General features: G+C 45.3%; 1 protein-coding gene across 1 annotated transcript in view; it reads right to left on the bottom strand.

Annotated features, from left to right (window-relative positions):
* MOB3B (MOB kinase activator 3B) overlaps positions 1-22,437 on the bottom strand; it is a 372,623-nt gene extending 350,186 nt beyond the window's left edge. Inside the window, exon 1 of the mRNA XM_085641328.1 lies at positions 22,165-22,437. The gene's annotated coding sequence lies outside the window, so the exon portion shown is untranslated. The remainder of the gene's footprint in view (positions 1-22,164) is intronic.
* Positions 22,438-24,467: the final 2,030 nt, after the last annotated feature.

Below are 24,467 nucleotides of genomic sequence, written 5' to 3'. Positions count from 1 at the left end.
TTTAAGATTAACCTCAACATGATTTTTATCACCTTAAAGCATCACAAGCTGTGAGAAAAGGTTTTCCTGCAAAAAAGTACTGGTCATTATAAAGCTAGAGGTCCCGGTGTCGAAATTGTTGGCCAAACAATACCATAGCCCTTTCCAAAAGGGTGTATACGTGGCAGGATCACGTTCTCAAAGTATGAGGATTGGTATAGTATGACTGTTCTGATATCAATTCTGATTAGTTTAGTGAGCTGACTGCATAGAAATGCAGAGGAGTGTGTTGGTGTGTGTGTGTGTGTTTTTTCTCACTGTCAGTCAGTCTGTTGTGGGAGCTAACGATGAGAGGTGTCGAGGTACTGAGAGGAGCTGCTGGCAGGTTTGTACATCAAGTCAGGCCAGTGCTTAATTTGAGCTGGTGATTTCCGGTGCTCAGTACAGGCACTTAATCATCAACACCGTCGCTTTTCATGAGCACCAGTTAAGGACACATTCATTTATGCACGGGGAGCTTATGTGATTAGCCCAGAATCACAGGATGTTGGGCTGACTCCGAGACTTGAACCTGGCTCACCACCTCCAGCAGCTCTGGCCATTACATCACATCCTCTCCCCACTTGTAGGGTTATCATGGTTAGTAGTTGGTTATGTTTTAGGCAGGGATAACAGGAGAAATATGCTGGTGCAAGCTATCTCCTGACGAGAGCCCCGGCACTTTTTTTTTCTTCACAAATTAACCACAGAGTCAGACAAAGCCGGATGCTTCTCTGGTCAGGACTCATCCATTCTAAAGTTTTCTTACATGGACTCGGGGATGGATAAGAGCAGAAGCCTGTGATAAGGGAAAGGAAAGGACTGATATAGGATTACAGTAATAAACATGACCACGCTGGTACAGAGCCTGGGAATGGTCGTGGTGGGAACAAGAACATCAATTCTCCCATGATTTATAGTTGTAGGCAAGGCTAAGGGATCCCTGCTGTAGAATGTCTCTCTCCTCTGCTCTCACTGAAATTCAGTATTATCACTGATTCGCCACAGGTGCCTCCAGTTCTCATGCATCCTGGGTCCTGTTGCTGGATGTGCATGTGGCTATAAAGTGGTAAAAACAGCCTTTCACTAGGGAATTTTGGTAATCCCATTTTGGGATTAAGAATGGACGTTTTGTGAACTGGTGAATTTATACGGTGAACCCAAGCTTTATGTGAACCTATACGGTTAACCCAAGCTTTATAAGACATAATAAGCCCGCAAGTGAACGGGTAACAGTTATTAATAATTTTGACGTTTCCACACATGGTAGAAAAATGTACTAATGGAAGAGATGATGATACATTGTAATATGATTAAAAACAGACTTGAATAAACACAAAAAATACAAGACTCTGGAATGCAGTATTTGCTGAGAATGGCACTTGGCTGGAGCTAGTTCAGCCTTATTCCCATTATCTTTCAAGCAGATGAAATTGAATCTACTGTTAGAACGATAACATGAATAAGGTAGTACTAACCCATGCTGAAAGTTCATCTGTCTGGAACTGAATTTGAATGAAAGAGTGCTAATCCACCCACAAATCGACTCTGGAATGTCCTTGTGCGGAACCTTAACACAGTGTATTAACAGCCCTTTCTCAAATAAGATACTATTGGTAGTTAATACTAATGGGTTGATGTCAATTGTTAGACACTGGAAGACTATCATACTTAGCCTTAAGTTGTCTTTTTTTCCAATTAATTTCTAAGTTTTGCAGACACAGAAGAGGTCATCATTTTTCTAAGGGTTTTGGACATAAAGTCAACAAGTCGTTGCCTATTGCAAGAGCACCTAGCTGTGGAAGCAGCTCTATCCAGCCAGGGTAACCTTCTGCACATAATCCATAACAGTCTCTTTCTGGGCTACGTTCTCCACACGACTAGAGTTGCCTTGAACAAAGCTGAAATTGTTGAGGGACATTCTCAAGCACTCCTTGTTTCTGCATTAGTGCTGTTTGGAAACATCAGGAAAGGTGACATCATATGGCTTGTGTCCTTGATCTGGCATCTATTCTTCAACCTTCTTCCAGACCTCTGGGGATCTCTGCTAGAGATAGTAGTCTTGGAATTAAGCATGATGCCTCCACTTTTCCAAAACTGTGGAGTTCCAGGAGCAAGTTGACAGCTGTCCCACTTTTAAAGAAAAGATGTTGCAGGTGACTGGATGTCTGGGTCAGTACCCCTGGGAACAGGCACAACCTGTCCGGCATATTGTCTTGGCTGGAAGTGTTGTAAGTGTTATGCGGCTTGAAGGTGTTCCAAATAAGAGAGTTTTTACTCCCAGAATGTTTGATGGACTATGGAAAGCTAGGCTTGTATCACTTAAATAGCTTCACAGTGGTCTATTTTGGGATGTCCACCACAGGCGCACTGGCAGCTAAAAGCAGCCTAAAAAATGTTCTTTACCAGTCACATACTGCACCGGTCAAGTACTGAAAGCGAGTCTCACAAGATTTTTTTTTATGCTCTAATACTTTCTAATTCAGCTCAGTTTGTCAAATACATTGAACAAAACACCATACTTTTTAAAGCCAGTTGTAAAGAATGCTTCAGGAAATATTTCAATATTTGTTTTCAAAATGAGATCCAATATTTTCTTTAACCGCACAATTTGACAAATAAATTTAAAATTCACATTACGTTTTAGAGTCCGTTCTAAATAGTAAATATTTAAATATTATCAGGTCAAGCGGCATAACCAAGAACAGCATACAGCAAATTCATACCACAGCAAATTTATGTTTGGGCCTCTTTGGCAATTGTGTGAAGCTTTCAGGGCTGGTTTAGCTAAAGACCATTCAGTCCACCCAGCCGAGGAAGCAGCCCTTGTTCTCTATATAAAAAGCATCTTGGGTAGAGATGAAAATAAAGGGCTCTCTCTCCCTATGACAGCTCAAATACTGTACAACCCAATCTTCTCAATATTAAAATGTACCAACTGGCCCTTCACATATGCAACTCGTGAACTGGGACAACTTAAGGAAAATACTGAGTGCAACTGCGACCACAGAGGAAAACACCGTATCTCAGAGCAACTGGCATTGGAACAATGCAAAATGCACTGGTCATAATAGACAAGAGGCCACAATGGGGATTGCGGTGACTGTACAAAATTACCCAAATACTCGTAAGCTATCGCCATCTGAGTCAGTCAGTCAGTCTCGAGGACAGTAATGAAAACAAGCATTGGCAAAACCAACTGGTCCATGCCGGCGCATGTAGACACAGGCCTTTACAAATGCTGTTAATATGTGCTGCAAGCACAAATTCTTTTTATCGCTTTAAAGTCTGTTCTATTGGCTTTACCCATATTGGAGTAAAAGGTAGCAAACAAGACTGTTTAGTGTGTATGATGTATATAGGATATAAAGAACTGAATGTGACAAACAGGGTGATGAGTGAATGCACTTTACAGATATAAAACAGTCCCTCCTGCCTCCCAGTGGAAGCACTTCCTGCACGGTGGAATGATAAATACCCAATAGCATAATGTGAAACAGTAATACTTGTTTTGGGTGGATCCACAGACTACTCTATTTTAATTTTTTTTTAAACTAAATAATATGTCTTGCAGACACTACGCAGTCAAGCCTAACCTAATAAAAAGGATGTCTGCATCCCAGTCCAAACAGAGGTGCCCTCTCTGGAGTCCAAAACGTAGATTAAAGGTTTTAGAGAAATGAAAGCGCATGGCAGGTGAATTTCTAACATCGTCCTTAAGATTATTTCACCTAGGGAAGCATTTAATAACTTACTACTGGAGTATGCATTAGCTCACCAGAAGAGGGTAAAGTAAGTCGTATAGTGGTCTCATTCACTAATCACAAGAGTGTTCATGCATTATTTGAATGGCCCTCATTCATTTATCACTCTCCAGCGGGAACTAACCCTGGTACAGCTGGTGGGCGGCGGAGTGGAAGTAATGTGTCCAGTTCTTGGTCAGTCACACTGACAGTGTTGTCAGACAGGCCTGGCTTGTCCCTCTTGGTCCAGTGTGAATTTGCCGCAGCCTGGGTAGGATTCTTTCAGTGCGAGTCTATCTTCAGGTGCACATGTTTTAAGCAAAGAGTACTACAGATCCAAAACATATGCACTTCCAAAGGCACTTTGAGACTAGAAAGGGGATGATAACATATTAGGCAACATTTTACATAAAGTAAGAAAAAAGTCTATTGAATTTCCAGGAAAAGTATAAATTAAACTTTTGTCACTTAAAAATAACATGTCAGCCTTAAAATGTAAAGTTCCCACACTTGAATAATGAGTGTTTGAATAAAGTTTTGTTTGGGGAGTCTATCTGGACTTGAGCCACGCTGCGTGAAAGTGTCTAACCATATTAACTAGTGCTGTGAGGCCTGCAGTATTCATATTTCTTCTGGCTTTCTTACACTGGCTAATGTTTGCTGGCAGCAACTTCTTACGAATACACGTCCACAGCTTCACAGCATATGCCTCTGCTGAGATTATGGGTCCAGCCTCCCAGGCAGTAGAAATCCCACTGTGTAAGGTGTCTGTAGAAAGTGGCACTTAAACCGCGTTTTTATTATCCTTTTGTACACTGGAACTTATTCTCACACACTGTTTCAGATATCATCTTTTCCCATGCATGCCTAACAGGAATATCGCAAAAACAAAAAAATGTGGGCACTGGAAAGTTTTCATAAACTAAAGCAAATCCTCCCCTCTGGGATTCAGTGAGTAGCTCGGTAGCTGATGTTAGCTTGTTCCCTGATCCGCAGTCAGATATGGGAACAAATTCTCTGCGGCGGCTAAGTGTTCAGTCCCCTAGGGCTGAGGACATTAAGAGACATGAAAATAGCTTAGCCTGTGACCACATGAGCTCAAACAAGTAAAACAAGCTCATTGGCCATTAAGGTAAGGGTTTGTGCATAGTTTATTTTTTACATCTGCAAAGTTTTGCAAAGTTATACATTTTCCAGTGGCGGCTCGCCGAGGGAGTGCAGCGGGGGCAGTGGGGTGGGCAGGAGCAGAGTGGGTGGGGTACTGGAGTCCGATTTACGACAGACAGGAGTAAGGTAAGTAATTAAATAAATAAAACAATTTACGTTGCGCCCGCTGCATCACCAAGTTGGCGATGCAGCGCACACAAGGTAAATTGTTTTATTTGTTTAATTACTTACCTTACTCCTGTCTGTCGTATGACCGACTCCACTACCCCCGCCCTACCCCTCCCTTGCCCGGCCCCAGCGCCCCACAACACTCTCTCGGCGAGACGCCACTGACATTTTCTCCATTCACAAACGTTGCGTAGCATACTGGGTTAAGTTGCCTTTTCCCGTGCAAAATAGTTAGATTATTTTATGCATATGATTATCTTTTGTACGGTATTTCTGTACAGAAACAAGGGAAGTCCTTAGCTTGTAAAAGAATAAGTGGCAAGGTCCAAAGTATTACTCAGAAGCCCGCGGACTGTGCTATCGATGGTTGGGGCGCCGTATACCACAGCTGCGTTGTCTTGATTTCAACCGCTTGCCTCTTTAACCCAGCACTACACACTCCCTACCTCTTTATCTCTCTTGTACGTTCCTTTTCATCTCAGCTTTCTCCCTTTGTCAATGTCATATTCCTTTTTTATGGTTTTCTCTCTTCAGTGCTCTGGATCAAGTCTGGTGAGGGAAAATAAGCACCACTGTCCAAAACACAGTGCATATGGGCCCCACCTGCTGCCTCAAACTAAACAGTGCACAGGGGAAAACGCAATGAAGAGTCTTTCTCCACTACATAAATGTTGCAGAATCATTGTTTCCCCACAAATATGGGGAAAGTATACATTTCTGCAACTTCTTGAAAATGCAAAGTTTCCACAGAACTTCGAAAAGACTGAGGAAAGAAAGTGTGAATTTTGCACATCCCTAATGATGGCAATGTTTTTATTCAGTTTAATGTGCTCAAGTTGCCTCTAAGATAAGCAGCTAAGCACCTGAAGGGAGACGCTGGTCTGGCAGTTTTATACCTGTCCAGTTTTTATACAGATCTGCATTGTAGCGACTAACCTGTTGTTTAATACTCGTGATCGCTCGGCAGATGATGGCGATAAGAAATTTTAATATCTGTGAATACGATGCTGTTACACAACACGTCAATACCAATAACTGAAATGTCGATGCATGCCATAAAATGTGCTCGCATAACAATATCGATACAAGGAGAAACAATGTCAATGTATGACATAATTTGGGCACCCATAACATTGTGAATATCAGTGAAAACAATATTGATGTCCTCTATGACAACTGTATGCACAGGAGTTGGCCTAACGGCTAGGGCGGTCGACCTCGAATCTGGGTAACTGGGTTCGAGTCTCGGCAATAACGCTGAACATCCTGTGATTCTGGGAAAATCACTTAATCTCCCTGTGCCTAACAAAAATTAATGTGTGTCCTCATGTAACGTAACTGGTGCTATGTAAAGCGCTCTGATACCTGATTCGGGTCAAGTTTGCGCTATATAAAACTCTGCAGCAAAAAAAAATATTGAGGATGTCGGTAAAAGTATCAATGACTCCCATGTTAATTGTACACATTTTACTGAAATCATCTCATTGCTGTCAGATTCACCCAAGGTGACCTCCCCCTCAACCCCGAGTCAGAGATAAGTGGTAAGATACGCCCTGCGAGCCAAACCTAAGCCTACCATTGAAAGATCACAGATGGGGTTACACTTAGCACAAAAACAAACGCACACGCAGGGAAAAAGCTGATCGATCCCACAAATAGGAAGTTACACCACAAACAGGTCCAAGGAAATTGGCCCCAATAAAACAAGATTGGCCAAAGGCACACATTCCCAAAATACCACAAAGATAAGATGCCATCTACAGTTAGGAACACTCAGCCAATCAGGACACAGTATACACACCACACGTAGTAATCATGCACCCCCACACCCCTGACATCTGTACTCATACACACTAGCCCACACTAGCTCTCCCTGAGGCCGAGAGCAACCTGTGTCCCCTTATTAAATGGTTGTTCTTGTTATGTATGACTGTGCCAAGAATGTCAGATCAGTTTATTGTACCTCATGATTGGTATAAATGGTTGGCCAAACCTTCTGTACAACAAAATAATTTCTTCAGATGCTTCTCTGTCAATACTCTCCAGCCTGCTGCGTTTAATTAAATCAACTTGTTCCTACTTTTGCCAAACGCCTCTTGTCTTTTCATTTTTTTAAGGTAAACTCATATCCGAGCAACAGAAACATGGGGTAATGTGTTTTCCCCACTCACACAACCTGGTGAAGAATCCTGTCCAGATTCTTGTCAATAACTTCATCACTAAAGTAACCACATCTCCCGCACCAAACTTATTAAACGTGTTGGGGTGCTTACACCTCAATTAACAATTCTAAACATGTTCATAACAGCTTACATTGTGTCAACCACCAACTCCCCAGTTACCAGTTACTGTTAATCCAGAAGCAAAAAAGATTAAATCGGGGCAGGTCTTCACATTTGAAAGACTGGCTCAACACCTTCTCTACCTGTCTCGCAGGGAAAGAGAAATAATTCAAACACGTGTTTCTATGTTACAATTACCGTTGCTGCTATCATTTAAAAGGCCCATTCATCGTTTTAAACTTTTGTTTGGTTCTCTAAAGAAATGGCATGCTTATAAACACACGACCACACACAAACTCACTCTCTGAGTCAGAAGAAATTAATCTTTCTTTTTCTATGCATGAACAACACCACAATTGAATAAAAACCGCTCCTATGTACTCCTCAAACTTTCGTTGAATAAATCAGACACAATAGCAGAAATGTGCTGTCCAAGATTACACACTGTCCCGAAACTAAGATAAGAAGCCATCTTGTTTTACAAAACTAACGCTGAAACCTGGAAAGACAAATATTTACACAATCTTCTGGTGGGATGGTAGATTTTCCTAAAGGAGTTTGCCAGTTAGTATAATTCTCATGCCAAGGGCAAGAAGGATTTCATTACAGACTGCACAATTGATGACGAGCATATGAACAACATGTACAAGTTTGCTTTTATGTGCTGAACCTCAGCTCATAAAAAGGTTCTCCTGGTTGCATCGCCTACCAAAAATAATGAAAAAGATACCAAACCTTTTATTCACTAGGCTCCACCATACTCAGCCTACCGCTCCGTCCACCAATCTGCCTTTGCCCTACTGGTTAAACTTCTTAAAACTACCCATCGGGCTTTCAACATCCACCTTGGATGCCATCCAAGTCTACTGGTTACTTAATGTCTACCTACGCACTAGCCCAACATCTCCCACGCTGTCTGGTACAAGGTCAACCCTCCTGTATCTTCTCTCGCTAAAAGAACCAAAACTAACAAAAGCAATATTGAACACCTCCGTAGGCAGCATTCGCAGTTGATCCATCACACCAGCAGCAACACAACTTTATATGGTCATTAGCTATGATCTGGCTCATTACATCCCTGCAAACCCTTGGAATCTTTCTTGCTTGAACATGTGCCAAAGGCATCTCCCAGCAAAAGAGCGTGGGCGGATGGTCTTGATGTTCATTCCAAGAATGGAGGAATCAACTTCCCCTAGAGGTGCCCCACATTAACGAGACTTTCGCAGCCAACTGGACCAGTCAACACTTGCCATATCCTGAACACTCACATGAGAAAGATAAAACAGCTTTGTCTCTGCTTGGGTACCCCTGGATGAGTTATCAGTTGTCAACAGACATAAGGGCAATGCGAGGCAGGCTCAAACTCACTCACGGACTAAATATTTTAAACATCTGTCCTATCCTCCCACTTACTCTCCATTCTCCATCCTCCTGGGCCCACTGTTCCTCCACTGCCTTCAAGTTTATTGTTCTTTCCCACAAAGGCCAATTGACTTTCAACCTTTCTTCCCGTTTGACTGAGCAATCACGCTTCATAGTCCTATCCGCTGGTCCTTCCACATGCTTGATCTACCAGTTCTCCTTTGCTTTCCTATCGATCCCCCTACTTCCATTAGGATCTACCAGAGCCTACCGTCTCGTCAGACTCTCAGCCTAACCTGCCAACTTTGGAATAAGACCTAAACATTTTGACCGACCTAACTGAAACGAGCAAAACCAACAATTCGAACACCTTCCTAAGTGTAATTTTTACACCCAGGAAGAAACAATGGAAAAGCCAGTAGGCAGTATTTGAAAGGCTTGTTGCCAATGCCAAACAAAAGCGCCAAAATTGCACAAAGCTATAGCCAATGCTGTACAGCACTAGCGAAAGCACAAAAAGAGAATGGCCGGCCCCAGTGTCATGACGTGTACATACACGTCATCATGCATGCGCACATATGTGACATGACCCTGTAGTGACCATTTTTGATTACTTTATAGCTAGTTTCAGTGTGATGGCATATACACACTAAAATGACAGGGTAGGGCCCTCTGTATCTTTACAACCTGGGCATTTATCAAAAAAGAGGGTTTCTAAAGTTCTTGTTTGAGAACTTTAGAGCCCCCCCTTCATGATACTGAATATACCCACATGAGTCGCCATGCATGTGTAATTGGGAGTTATGGGACGGCCGTGGATTTTTATCTATTTAATTTATTGTTCCAAAATGGTGGACACCTAACTAGAAGCAGAAAATTAAAAATATATCAATTGAAAAGTGTGCAAAAGAACTACTCTGAGAAACAAGCAGTTTGGTAGCGAAGTGCAGCTTCTGCGTCCTCTGAAAAATGTAAAAGGAAACTGAATTTAAAACAAACAGGATGGGGAGGGTTAGTGAGCAATGAAGGCAAAAGCGGGTTGAGGAAGCAACTCAATGCCCCCGTGTGGTGGTAAACAACAAGTGGAGGGGAAGCAATGGAGGAGCTGGGGAGGTTTAAAAAGAACAGAAAAAAAGCTGAGCAGGCAGAGGCGGGGAAAAAACAAATGTGCTGGGGACTTGAGGAAGCAACACAACAACATGGAAAGCATGGTGGTAGGAATGTGAGGGGAAAGAAGCTCACAAAAAAGAGACCGAGGAAACACATGCACTCCCAAGGTGTGCTGATGGAAAAAGAAAAAAAGTAGTTACCATAATATAAGCAGTGAATGGATATAACTCATCTAATCAAAAGGATGGTAAAGAAGTTATGCTCTAGGGACAAACCGGAGAAAGCCATCAAATAAGAAGCAAGAAAATGAGACTGACAAGAAAGCCAACCAATAATAATCAATGGGCTAACCCAAAGTCCACTCTAATTATTGCCATTGTACACAAAACTTTCATTGACGGCGTACTGCTAAAGCTACTTGTAGGCCCTACCAAGAGTTTGCCAGCCCTGGCCATTAACTATCCCTTTCTTTCATTGATCTTCAGAACACTTCTTTCAGTTCCAGAAGATTAAATGTGTTCCCTGGACTAATAATGAACACTTATTTGATCTCAGCATTTCACTTCAACTCCTATCCTTTCCCAAAAGGGCTACTCTCCCTATTGTTAAATCTATCTATTGTGTTCTTGACTTCTGGCTTATCCCCCCCCCCCCCACCCCTTATCCATTGCCACTACCAGAGGTGAACCAAGGAGGCGCAGCAGTCTTGCATGCCCTGGGGTAAAACACAGCTTGGTCTGCCATTTGCCCCCCACATTTTAATAAAATGTGTCCTATGGAATTTATAAACAATCTTACCATTATACAAGCGCTAGAAAAAGACACATTTAGTGGCAGACGCCATTCATGGAGGTCGTAGATGGCTGTGTCTCATTGCTTCACAGACCCCTAGGTGTTATAACATTCTGTCCCCTAATGTATAGACAACCCTGTGCAGCTATGAATACATGTACGGTAAATGTTTACTATATATATGGGTCGATAGACTGAGGCATGAAATTTCAATATATTTTATTATAGACTAAACATTTTTTTAAATCCTAAAATACAAAATACAATGATTAATTTACAATGTAACATCAATTGAAAACACAGTGGCTGCCGTTTAGTCCAGTGAACTGACCGGGTCACGAGCACACGAGATGAAATTAAATATTTAGATACCTTACCGCATATAACCCGCCACATGCGTCACTCTTTGCCACACGTTGGTGGTACCGCAGGCGTGCGTTTGCTTCCATATGTGACGAAGCGAGCTAGCATTATTTGGTGCAGCTATCCTGGACATTTGCCCTAGGTTATTCCTCATTTTATTAGTATTTTCAGAGCGTATTGCAGCCTTGTGTCGAGTTAGGAATAAGGTGTCCATCAGTTCCAATTGTGGCTTTCCAGATGAATGCGCCTGGTGCCGAAAGCCCCATAGCTCTCAAGAAGATTCATCAATAACCTAAAGCCACAAATCTCTGTCCTATAATGATCATGTTTGTGTGACATTATTGGTATTTGAGAGATGTATCATAAATTATGTTATTGGATTTAACTGAACTCCATGTGGTACAAATAGGTGTATGAAAATACCAACAATCTCTCTACACTATTGATGTAGTGACGTATGAATGGGTGACTGTGTGGATATTTATCCACTGCCTTTTCAATTGATGTCAATTGTAAATTAATCATTGTATTTTGTATTTTCGGATTTAAAAAAAGATATTTAGTCTATAAAAAAAATATATTGAAATTGTATGCCTCACTCTATTGACCCATATATATAGTAAACATTTACTGTAGACGTATTCATAGTTGCTCTACGTTGTTTATACATTAGTGTTCTCCCTACCATGAGAACTGTTGTTTACAGGCGGTCCCTGTTTTCACATTCCTAACATCGTGTCCCCACCACCCCCTCTCAGGGCCCCGTTCACTCCGTTCTTTCTCGTCAGCGTGACATCACACCGCTCCACAACATTACTTTGCGCCATTATGCCTCTGTTAAATATTGGACAAATGCGTGAGAATGGATTGAGAACTGGGTCACCCATAATCCTTTGCCATCGGAATAATCTCGGAAGTGCCACCGTGCACTTTCTGTAAAGCCCCGAGAGGCCGAGGCCCCTGCTGCCCCTGCCGGGGACTATTGTGCAATTTGTCATGTTATAACGAGCTGCCCGCCTCGGGCTGCTGAGGAGAGGCGACGCCCGGGGAGGGGTCAAAGATCAAAAGGCCTCAGGCTGGAGCAGGGGAAGGGCTGGGAATGCAGTCTCTGCCAGGGATAAGGGAAAGCAGGAGCTAAAGGGTTATAAAAATGGAAATGTACATTCTGGCCCAGTGAAGAATATTCGGCTTTCTAAACGCCTATCTGCGGCAACAACGTGTCATTTACATTTACACATCTGTAAAACACCACTTAGGCAACCAGTGGCCCAAATGTATTACTCATTCACCACGTCACTAGCTTTGTACACTTCAAAAAGCCTCACGCAATCTCCCTCACGAAAATATCGAACACTTCAATGGAGCCCCTCCCACAGCACACGTCACTGGTGTTGTACACTTCAAGAATATCACTTATTCCCCATAGTACATATCACAATAGCAACTCTTGTTCATTTCAACTCACATGGACCATGCACTTCAATGGAGGCTCACTCGTTCCTCACATCACTCGCCTCTTGCTTTTCAGTGCAGATACCGTAAGTGTCGTCACATACCAGTGTGGCCTCAATCATCCCGTCACTGGCGTGTGTTATACACTTCAATGGTTCCTCTTACAACCTCTCACACCAATGGTGCCTTACACTTCTCAGTCTCTCCTAATCCTCGTATCATTGACTTTATACAATTCTGTGGAGGCCCACTCATTCCCCCATCAGTGACCGTACACACTTCTAAGGAGGCCCAATCATTCCCTCATCAGTGGTCGTACACACTTCTATGGTGGCCCACTCATTCCCCCATCAGTGGTCGTATTCACTTCAATAAGACCCACTCATTCCCCCATCAGTGGTCGTACACACTTCTAAGGAGGCCCAATCATTCCCTCATCCATGGCTGTGTACACTTCTATGGAGGCCCACTCATTCCCCCATCAGTGACCGTACACGCTTCTATGGAGGCCCACTCATTCCCCCATCAGTGGCCTTACACACTTCTATGGAGGCCCACTCATTCCCCCATCAGTGGCCGTACACACTTCTATGGAGGCCCACTCATTCCCCCATCAGTGGCCGTACACACTTCTATGGAGGCCCACTCATTCCCCCATCAGTGGCCGTACACACTTCTGTGGAGGCACACTCATTCCTTCATCATTGACCGTATTCAATTCTATGGATACTCACTCATTCCCCCATCAATGACCGTATACACTTCAATGAGACTCACTCATTCCCCCATCAGTGACCGTACACACTTCTAAGGAGGCCCAATCATTCCCTCATCAGTGGTCGTACACACTTCTATGGTGGCCCACTCATTCCCCCATCAGTGGTCGTATTCACTTCAATAAGACCCACTCATTCCCCCATCAGTGGTCGTACACACTTCTAAGGAGGCCCAATCATTCCCTCATCCATGGCTGTGTACACTTCTATGGAGGCCCACTCATTCCCCCATCAGTGACCGTACACGCTTCTATGGAGGCCCACTCATTCCCCCATCAGTGGCCTTACACACTTCTATGGAGGCCCACTCATTCCCCCATCAGTGGCCGTACACACTTCTATGGAGGCCCACTCATTCCCCCATCAGTGGCCATACACACTTCTATGGAGGCCCACTCATTCCCCCATCAGTGGCCGTACACACTTCTGTGGAGGCACACTCATTCCTTCATCATTGACCGTATTCAATTCTATGGATACTCACTCATTCCCCCATCAATGACCGTATACACTTCAATGAAACTCAATCATTCCCCCATCAGTGGTCGTACACACTTCTATGGGGGCCCACTCATTCCCCCATCAGGGGCCGTACACACTTCTAAGGAGGCCCAATCATTCCCTCATCAGTGGGCATATACTCTTCTATGGAGGCTCACTCATTCCTCCATGAGTGACCATACACACTTCTATGGAGGCCCACTCATTCTACTATCAGCGGCCGTATACACTTCTATGGTGACCCACTCATCCCCATCAGTGGTCGTACACACTTCTATGGAGGCCCACTCATTCCCCCATGAGTGGCCATACACACTTCTAAGGAGGCCCAATCATTCCCCCATCAGTGGTCGTACACACTTCTAAGGAGGCCCAATCATTCCCTCATCAGTGGGCATATACTCTTCTATGGAGGCTCACTCATTCCTCCATGAGTGACCATACACACTTCTATGGAGGCCCACTCATTCTACTATCAGCGGCCGTATACACTTCTATGGTGACCCACTCATCCCCATCAGTGGTCGTACACACTTCTATGGAGGCCCACTCATTCCCCCATGAGTGGCCATACACACTTCTAAGGAGGCCCAATCATTCCCCCATCAGTGGTCGTACACACTTCTATGGAGGCCCACTCATTCCCCCATCAGTGGCCGTACACACTTCTGTGGAGGCACACTCATTCCTTCATCAGTGACCGTATTCAATTCTATGGATACTCACCCATTCCCCCATCAATGACCGTATACACTTCAATGAGACTCACTCATTCCCCTATCAGTGACCGTATACACTTCTATGGAGGCCCACTCATTCCCCATCAGTGGCCATATACATGTCAATGAGATCCACTCATTCCCCCCATCAGTGTCCGTTTTCAATTCTATGGAGACACACTCATTCCTCCATCAATGACTGTATACACTTCAATGAGACTCACTCATTCCTGTATCAGTGGTCGTGGACACTTATATGGAGACTCACTAATTCCTCCATCAGTGGGTGTATACACTTCAGTGAGACTCACTCATTCCTCCATCAGTGGCCATTTACAATTCTATGGAGACCAACTCATTCCTCCATCAGGTGACTGTATACACTTCAATGAGACTCACTCATTCCGCTATCACTAATCTATAAATCATGAGTTTGAATTTGCAAGCCGACTTAGCTTTTCATCCTTCCTAGGTCAGTAAATTAAGAACCCAGAAACTGAATAATAGTAACACCTATTCTTTAAGTAACATAGAAAAAACAATATTGCAGCATGAAGCGCTATATAAAGACAAACAATTAGTTCATTTAGTTCGAAAACCTCACTTGGGCCTCACTCCTTCATTTGCTGCAAGTCCCACACTTTGTTATGTTATAAGGAACTTATCAAGCGCTCGTTCACCAAACGGCTTCTTGGCACTGTGGGAGACGTGAAGCAGCAATGAGGAAAGAGATCTAGTTATCATATGCCTGGAAGAACAGCCATGTCTTCAGCTGTTTTCTGAACGGTGCATAGGAGGTGGCCCTCCTCAGCTCCATTGGGAGCGAGTTCCAAAACTGAGGAGCTAAAACTGAAAATCGAGAACCTCCATGTTTCTTGCGTTTAAAGGTGGGGGTGACTAGCCGATTCAAATGGGAAGATCGTAAATTACGAGTGGGGACATAACGTAGGATCTCAGACGAAATAAAAGCTGGGCTATTACCATGAAGAGCTTTAAAAATCGTGCATCCCACCTTGAAAAGGCCACGAATAGCCACAAGGAGCCAGTAAAGGCTTTTCATCTGCCGCCGGATACGGCGCCATTTAGGTTGATGGAAGATCAATCTGGCAGCCTGATTCTGGACTAGCTGGAGGCGTCTAAGTTGGTATGCCGGGATGCCTACATAGAGAGAGTTGGAATAATCCAGTCGGGAGATGACCAAGGCTAAGATCACTAAGGTCAGAGCTTCCTGAGACAGAAATCTGCTAATCTTCCTAATTCTGCGTAGTTGAAAAAACCCAGCAGAAACCACCGAGCTGATCTGAGCTTTCATTGATAGATCATTGCTTACCACTATACCCAAACTCTTGGCTGAGCTAGCCGGGAGGGGAGGGTTGCCTATAGATGGCCAAAAGTTGGAGTTCCATGGGTTAGCAAGTCCACCAGTAAGGATCAGCTCAGTTTTATCGGGGTTGAGCTTCAGTTGATGTTCATTCATCCACTCGCTTATGAAAATCATGGTGTCTTGGAAATGAGACACTTTGGAATACAATCTTCGTCATGGCCAGTGTCAACTGCCTCACAGGGTTTAGTGAAGTCTTACAATTAGAGTCATCACTTTTATGACAAAATCTCTCATTCTGGTCGAGCGTCTTCACAATTCTTCAAAATCAGCGTTCTTTCTAGTCAAGGGCCGGTTTTCAAAGACTGCTTGTGATAAGATCTGAAAGCTTGCAGCACAGTGCGGTGTGTGGTTTCCAGCAGTGCAGGGCGGCACCATTTCCATCATGGGGGACAAGATGTTACTTGTTGGAACCATGAAACCAGAGTAAAATCACCCTCATAAACATAGAGCCATAGAGTAAAGCTGAAGACATGTGACCTTTCCCACACTGCACCCCTTAGACTTCAGTCTCAATGAGCTACTTCCATACCATTCGATCTTAGCACAACTGTAGTTATAACAACCTTTGAAAAATTTACACACCCGCTAGATCAAGGCTAGTAAACCTTTTCTCAGGCGAGTAAAATATTAACTGCCGCTAATTGACTTCGACTGAAAACGCCAATACATTTGACAAATGGATTAGTACAAAATACGATGTAGTTGTCAAGGAGGGGTTAATGCTGTCATCGATGCCAAGTAAGCTCCGTATTTCACAACCATCAGTCACCATTAAATGTAGCAGAATACAATTCATAGTACAGCAAACGAGAACATGGCAACCTTCATTGCACTAGCACCCATTGCAAATCAGGATATACTTCAATATTCTAATACTGCTGCATTAAGGCCCAAAACATCTATCTGGTCAGTTTACAATAAGTCACCAGGCCACTGAAGAGCTCAATACACTTCCCTCCTTGGCCACTAAGAGCAGATGCTACTTTAGGAACACTGGTCACACCACCAATGTTCATCTGTGACCATGGAAAAACCCTAATACATCTGCAAGAAGCCACCAGCACCATTTTTAGGTCGAAGCCTACCAGACAGTGCAGTTGTCTGGTTTGCTAACATCTTGGGGACATTCAGAAAGCCTCGGTGGGAATGCATTCCCCCCCGTCCCCACCCCCCTGAATACCATTGGCTTTGTGGTTTGTAACTCACATTTTCTATCTTTCTATTTGCTGGCTTTAATTGTTTTAGTCTGTACAGTGTCAGTTTATCCCTCCCAAGGAGCAAAGCCTTTTCACATTACATCTCCTTGTATTCTTCCAATGAGTGCTCCTTTCTGTAAGCAGGCTTGTAAATCTTGTTCTTATCTTAGCACATTTGCTGTGCATTCTAAGAAAGAGGTCAAATGTTAGGCTCTGTCTTCCAGGGAGCTTGGTGTTTCCTTTTCTTTGACTTCAAACTGAGAGGATTCATGTGACAATCTTGCTGGATACTGGGGATAAGAAAGTTTTTTTTTCCTAGCACACAACATTTTTAAATGAACTGTGGAAGTATATTAGAATATATCAGAATTAGCTAAGCACAAATGAAGCACATATTTTGTTAATTCTAACGTGTGCTGGAAACAAGTACTTTAATTTTATCAAAACAAATCAATACACTAGGTGATGCCATTTCCACACTGTTAGACCTGCCATCTTTTGGCGTGATTTCTCCTGTCTTTTTACTTCTGACCTCCTGTTTTTGTCTGTGTGCTCCATTTTGGTTTTGGCTTGTTTTAGGACTCTGGGCACTTTACCACTGCTCACCACTGCTAAAGTGCTAGTGCTCCCTGTGTAAAATGTATTGGTGGTTGGTTTATCCATGATTGCCATATTTGATTTACTAGTAAGTCCCAGATAAAGTGCACAAGGTGTGCCCAGAACCTGTAAATCAAATGCTACCAGTGGGCCTGCAGCACTGATTGTGCCACCCACATGAGTAGCCCTGCAAACAGGTTTCAGGCCTGTCCCTGCAGTGTCTGTAAGTGCAGTTTTTCAATACCATTTCAACCTGGCAACCCAAACCTTCCCTTTTACTACCTGTAAGTCACACCTAAAGTAGGCCCAAGGCAGCCCCAAGGGCAGGGTGCAGTGTATTTAAAATGTAGGCCATGTACTGATGTGTTTTACATGTTCTAATAGTGAAATACTTTTGTTCACTATTTCAAGACCTATCTCTCCCATAGGGTAACATGAGGATTGCCTTAAAAAGTCTTTTAAGTGTAGTTTCCCATTGGGAGCAGATAGAGATGTTAAGTCTGGGGTCTCTGAACTCACAGTTTAAAAATACATCTTTTGGGCTAAGTGTTTTTTTAATTGTTGGCTTGAAATACCCACTGTATTCTGCACTACTGCATTCTATGCAACTGCACTCGACGCCACTCTACTCTGCATCATTCTACTCTGCATCACTCCATTCTATGCCACGGCATTCTGCAGCACCCCACTCTAAGCCACTGCACTCTAATCTGCACCACTCGCGGCCTCTGCACTCTATGCCACTCTACTGTGCACCACTGCACTCTGTATCACCACAGTGTATGCCACTGTACTCTACACCACCCTACTCCATTCCACTCTGCACCACTGCACTGTACGCCACTGTGCTCTATGCTATTGCACTCTACTATGCACCATTCTAATCTACGACACTGCATTCTACAACGTTGCACTGTACACCGCTGAATTCTAAGCCACTGCACTGTACGCCACTGCACTCTATGCCACTATACTCTGCAACACTCTGCGCCAATGCACTCTACACCAGTCCACTCTACTCTGAGCCACTCCACTGTACACCACTCTGCGCGACTACACTCTATGCCACTCCAATACAAGACACTCTATGCCACTCTCCTCTATGCCACTAACTTTTAGTCATGCTGAACATCAGTCACGCTGGTGTATAACATGGCTAAAAAACACATTGACAAAGCCAACAGCTCTTGCATAGCCGAGACCTGTTGGCTTTGCCAATGCCTGTTATAAGGAGAGACCCAGCCACTTCCACAAACCTCGGCTTTGATGCTTTGCGGTCGCTGGCCACAAAATGAACTTTGTTAGGGTGAAACCGGCCTTTGGGACTATACAGGGGTGTGACCCAATCACCCTTAGGTGCACATCTACTTCTGGTGTGGCCGCATGTCGCTGTGAAAATGTGCTCAGGTGTGTATCAAAGGATGCTGATCCGGTAGTAACAGAAATGAAGGGTGGGTGCACATTGACACTGTCGGGGAAACATTTGCAGACACTGCACTGACAGCACACACTTCTACCAGCTTCTATCGTGGTTACGAAGCTTGCAAACACTGAAGAAGCAGCCACACATGTATTCCATGAAAGTGTGATGGATAATTTAGGATTACTTTTAAATACGAAACAAAACGGTTCGATCCCAGATTGCTTTCCCCGTGTACCAGCCCCCTACGATTTATCTAGTAAGTTCTGCAGGCCAAAATAAATATTCCATCAGTGCTGTAATATCAGTGTCGGAATGTCAGCTCAGTGGTAGACCTTAGTTTTTGTAGCTTCAAAGATCACCAGCAGTGATGACATCCAAGCAAACACAACCTGCCGAACAAGTTTCAAAGAGCGAAAGCAAAGGCTGCAAAAAAAAATATCACAAGCATCATAAAACAAAACACACACAGTGTGCTGCTAGAACCTGACGCCACAGTGTTGCAATCTTAAGCGGCGGAGAGAAGCCCAGTTAAAAGCACAAAACGCGCAAGACTAGAAAAACCTGTGCCAGCACAGGGACTCAAGTGTTGAGAGCAAGCCAGCCAATCAGATTTCTCAGAAATCAGTCAATAACTGCTATCACTGGGCTGATTTGGGATCTCTCCTTCCACGGTTCATTTTAAGATCTGTCAAAGAGCAGAAGTGGAAGGGCTGGACGTGGGGAATGGAAATCAGTGTGCCGGGCATTGATGGAGCAATAGCATTATTAACTTCTGAGTTGGTCAATAACGATATTTATTGCACCTTACCCTGCTTATGAGCCCTCGATAAAGATCTGAGCCCATAAGTGGGGTGTAGCCCGATACTAGCGTTACTGACCAGCTCTGCGAGTAATAATCCTATTTTTGCACTCACGAGGAGCATGGCCACTTCTTCGCACTCACTGTCGCTGTGAAAAAACACTGGAAGGAGGCCCTTAACAGAAGCAGTACATGCGCTGCGATTGGTTGTTTCCTGATCTCGAGCTCTAGTCCGCATCTGTGGCGCTGCCTCGCGCACCATCTGCCCGGGGATCAGCCTGGACATTTCGCAGGCAGTGTCTTTAAAACAAGTTAAACAACTGGTGCCATGCCAGCTGGGACAGCTGAATGTGGAGCAGTTTGTGTCTTTTTTTTATTGGTCTATAACATGAAAGAATGCCAAATATTGCAACAGATTACAAGGATCATTTATCAGGAACATATATGTGAACCACTGAAAGAAATACATGATATTCTAAAATAAAATCACAACCTTAGTGGGGAGGGGGGGTTCTGAGCAGCAACTTTTGTAACAGCGCTGGGGCACATTTGCGAAGGGGGCTTGGAGAGTATGGAAGGGTGTGGCAGAAGCCAGCTAAGGTGTCATGGACGGGCGGGTGCATGGCTGCCAGCCAACCCCAGGGCTCAAAGGCGACATCAGCTGGAGTTACATTAACCAACCCCCTGCCTTCCCCAGGGAAGCCATTCTCTTGTCTGACTCGGCTGTTTCATGCGAGGGGGATTTAAAAGGCAAGGTGGGTCACACGGCCTCTCGTTCCTGCTGCAGGGTGACGGCTCGGAGGCCCCGGTGGGCGCTGATGGCGCGTATAAGGCACTTTAAAGTAGAGTTACGTCCGAGGAATATATCGTTTTCAGTTTTCGGTGCAACTTTTTAGAAACCCTGTAAAGTAACTGTGGGAAGTTGCAGCCGAGTTCAGTGAAACAACTGATATTTTACTTAATTCCAACCTAATATGAGGGTTTACTTTGTCTTTGCATTCCCGTTTATAAAGGATGTGCCATCCTGGAACTCTGGAGACAGGGCAGTTGGAAAACAAATCATGGGGGGAGTCAGAAGATGCAGCGGAGTGACCACAATTGGTGCAGCGGGTGCAGTGGCACCAGAGGCGCAACTAGAGCCACATTTCGGGGGGGGCTAAGAAAAAATTTCGGGGGGGGGGGGGCTGAAACTTTAAGCAGTGGGCAGAGTGGAGCTATAGGGGCTCTTAGAAGGGGTGAAACAACAGCAAGGCCGCATTAACATGCAAATGGTCTTTTAAAGACCTGTGAAGTGCTCGGGTGCGGCCGTGTGTGTGCCCGAGAACCTGTCTCACCCCGGGCTGCCACACACGACGGGGGGTGGGTCTGAAGTCCTTTGAGTCCAATGGGTGTTGCGCGCCTTAGTGGCACCGTGGAAAACAGGCCCGAGGAGCCCATTGAACCCTGATAATTGCTCTATCTTACTACTCCCCTCCCCCCCCCCCCCAAGAGCTGTCAAAGGATCGATTTTCCTTGCTAACACCACGGCACACGACATACTTGCTATGGGGCTGGACAAGGGGTTGTCAGCAACGCAACCCGCCGGAAGGTAACCCCAGAGCAGTTTAGTTGGTAGCAAATGTCAGTTCTGTGGCAGGGGGGTGAGCGCAAGGACCAGCCCTTGGAACACCTGGCTGCGATGGAAACACACGGAATGCAAAGCCCGCGCCCAAGGGGGTGTGGGGGAGGGCAAGGTAAGGAGAGCATAGCATCTCTCGCGGCTCGCCACAGCAGCACCGGACCCCGGGCACAATGTGCAATAATAAGGCACCCGGGCATGTCCCGACCACAGCTCTGCTGGCGCCGCACCGGCCCCGCCTGCACTTGGAGTCCCGCGCACTGCTCCCGAACGCGGAACACACACACGCACCAGGCACGTCTGCCAAAGAGGGAACGTGGAGATATGTGAGCCGCAAGACAAGCGGCGTTAGGACAACTACACGAAATAAACAGTACTTGAGCGATTCTAGCTGTTGAAATCGAGAAACTTGCTAAACAGGGTCCGTAGGGAAGAGCGGCAATAGGAAGTGGAATGCTCTTCGGCGCCTCGTCAGAGGTAGGAAGCGCTATCCAAATGTAAATACAATCACAACGCGAAGTGTGTAACACTCCTCCCGCTGCTGTCGGCAGTATCACAAGGGAGGCTCCCAGTGCATACATAGCCTCTAGGCGCTGGACACTCGCACACGTGCGCAGCAGTGCTTGGCCCCTGCTCCCTTCACCCTTTCCAGGCCCCTGCGGTGAGTCCTCACGCCCCTCTAAGGGCTGCTTACCTGGGTACGGGTCTAGGCTGGGCAGCGTCTCCCCCTGCCCTGGCAGGGCGGCTCTGTCCCTCTCCGTGCCCGGGTGCCCAGAAAAGAACGCAGCTCGGGTCCGCCTCTTCTCCTGCTGTGAATCCCGAGCGGACAAAGGACACGGGGTCCCCGGCTGCAGCAGAGATCCTGGCGGAGGCTGACACCGCTCCCTGGACAGCCGCATGCAGGGAAAGCAGCGACCAGCCTCGGCGGCGACACTTAACTTCGTTCGGAAACAGAGCGCAGCACAGCAAGAGGGTGGCAAGAGACACCCAGCGGCAGTCAGTGGTACTACAGCGCCTACAGACTCAAGCAATAGTAAGCCACATCAATATGTTAAGTGGGGAGGACCGACCAGCTCACCTGAGAGAGGATATTCATCACGAGAAAACATTGCACTTTGAAAACAGCGTATTCTATACGATCTCATTCTACTATTTCAGTCGAGAGATGCCTTTCTGAATAAAAACTTTTAGCAGGTCTCCATTCTGAGCCATTTCTACTTCCATGCAGTTGATTCTTCGATCTGAGACTGTCAGTGGTACGAAGGGCCTTTGTGACTTTGATTGATGCTCTGCAAACTTGAGCTATTCATTAAGATGTATTGACCAAGTTCGCATTTGCCTGCTACATTAACATATGCATTTTCCACCGAATATAGTTTAAGTTTTAAAAGTGGCCAGCTCGTTGCTCCTCAGCAGCACACACGGCAAACAGGGTCGAAATGGGCCAGAAAAGGAGCTTTAAGACAGTTTGTGGTAACATTTGGAAAATCAGGAATAAAAACCGGCCTACCAGACCATAAACAGGCCCAAAAATAGCCAAACAAACGACCCACACAGTGATCAGTCATATCAGCCCTTCTGGCACTGCCAGATTGCCATTTAGGCCAGCCTGACTTTGACAGCAAAAGGCAATCATAGAAAGCTCACACTGCAGCTGCATGAACCTGCTGCTCTAACTCCCCATCTACAAACACAGACTTGGCAGAGCCTGGTATGTGAATGCAGGCATGTCCGCTTCAAGAGGCCATAACTATCTATAAAATACGTAGGGCGCAAAACACCAATATAACTTCTGTCGTTGAGAAATCCAAGACTGATACAGAAAGAGCGCACACAGTTTGAAAGTCCTACACAACTACAGATATAACAGAAGCACACTACACATATGTTGGCGACACAGTAGTCTATCTGTTGTCACTTGTTCGGTCTTCCTAAGCGAGCCCTCTTTCCCTAGTGCCCACTCTAATGTAGTGTTCCTCACACATGGTGGTGTTATTTGGTGCTAACCAGATTTCGGGGGGGGGGGGGCTAATTCTTCCAGCCATAGGCAGAGTGGCTCTAAGAAGGGGTGAAATCTCAACAAAACCCTCATCAACAAGTAAATGGTCTTTAAAAGACCTGTGAAGTACTCGGGTGCAGCTGCAATTAGACGGTCGCCAGCCCGCAAAGTTGTCTCAGCCCAGGCTGACACACACGACTGGGGGGGGGGGGGGGGTCTGAAGCCCGGTGAGCCCAATGGGTGTTGCGTGCCTGGTGCTAACCACAGCAGAGATGCCTGAGTCTGGGATTGTTGTGAGTGTATGTTAGTCCCATTATGGCATCACACACCACCCTACCACAACAGAGTATGCATGCATAAATAAATGCACAACACAACTTTTGGTTGGGAAAATATTGCTGCAGGTTTATTCCATACAAAAGTATGCAATATGGTGGGTTATCTGACGGGCGATCGAAGGGCAGGCAGCTGTACCAACCTATGCTGCCCTGCCCACCTGATGAGCCAAGCACTGTGGAGAAACCAATCAGCGCTACCCTTATGGGGGGCGATCCCCTTACTGGATCACGGGTGATCCCCTTACTGGATCACATGACACATTGGTCCCTTATTACTCATGCCCCTTTCAGGGCGGAGCGTAGCAAGGCAAACCCCCGGTTGTTCAGGCCCACAACCGCCCGAAGGACTAACGGGGCGCCAACGTAGTTGTTACAGGACCCTCCACACGAGGTTCCTGTGATTTGGTTCTGGCACTCCTATTGTGCTCTTGTAGAGGTAACCTTTCTGTACCCATATGCTTCCAGATCGCCCTGTAACTCCACCTGCAACGACAAAGAAAACATTACAACATCCTATGTACTTCGCCTGCCAACCCCACTCCGGGTAAGCGGTAGGGTGGGAGACGGCGTGTCCGGCGCAAAGAGGACGCCAAGCTGGCCGGGGGAGGCATAAATACCTCCCCCTCCTCTATCTGCCGGAAGTGACGCGTCTGATAAAGG

This window comes from Triturus cristatus, chromosome 2_2 (assembly GCF_964204655.1).
Source record: "Triturus cristatus chromosome 2_2, aTriCri1.1, whole genome shotgun sequence".
Lineage (NCBI taxonomy): Eukaryota > Metazoa > Chordata > Amphibia > Caudata > Salamandridae > Triturus > Triturus cristatus.
Note: the sequence above shows the minus strand (reverse complement) of the source record. Positions and strands in the feature narration are given on the sequence as shown.